The following is a 365-nucleotide window of genomic DNA, read 5'->3' as shown; positions in this document are numbered from 1 at the left end:
GTCCGAGGGCACCAAGGCCGTCACCAAGTACACCAGCTCCAAGTAAATTTCTTCACCGTCACAGCACCAACGATTTCAGGCTCTTTTAAGAGCCGCCCACATTCTCATTTAAAGAGCTGTAATCTTCCCAATTTCTGGAAACTGCAACTTATTTTCGTCACGTGTAATTTGCTGAGTATTGGTAAACTCTGAATTTGGGAACAAAGGTTAACTTCTGGCGTGTGCGGACCATCAGGAAGCAAATGTGTAAATAACTTGATTATGGTGCATTTGGCTTGGCTTCAGACAACTGCTGGAGATAGTGTACCTAGGGTTGCCCCCACCTCGAGAGGATTTTTTTTTTTTTTTTTTTTTTTTTTTTTTTT

The 365-nt window shown here is 41.9% G+C and overlaps 1 long non-coding RNA gene across 1 annotated transcript in view; it reads left to right on the top strand.

The window, feature by feature from the left end:
• The first annotated feature begins 6 nt into the window (after window positions 1–6).
• LOC121020376 (uncharacterized) overlaps window positions 7–365 on the top strand; it is a 3020-nt gene continuing 2661 nt past the window's right edge. Inside the window, exon 1 of the long non-coding RNA XR_005786093.1 lies at window positions 7–246. This is a non-coding gene — a long non-coding RNA (uncharacterized LOC121020376). The remainder of the gene's footprint in view (window positions 247–365) is intronic.

The sequence above is a fragment of the Herpailurus yagouaroundi genome, unplaced genomic scaffold (genome assembly GCF_014898765.1).
Source record: "Herpailurus yagouaroundi ecotype Mexico unplaced genomic scaffold, PumYag 250, whole genome shotgun sequence".
NCBI classification, from domain to species: Eukaryota; Metazoa; Chordata; class Mammalia; order Carnivora; family Felidae; genus Herpailurus; species Herpailurus yagouaroundi.
The sequence above is the reverse complement of the archived record's forward strand: the minus strand, read 5'-3'. Positions and strand labels throughout refer to the sequence as shown.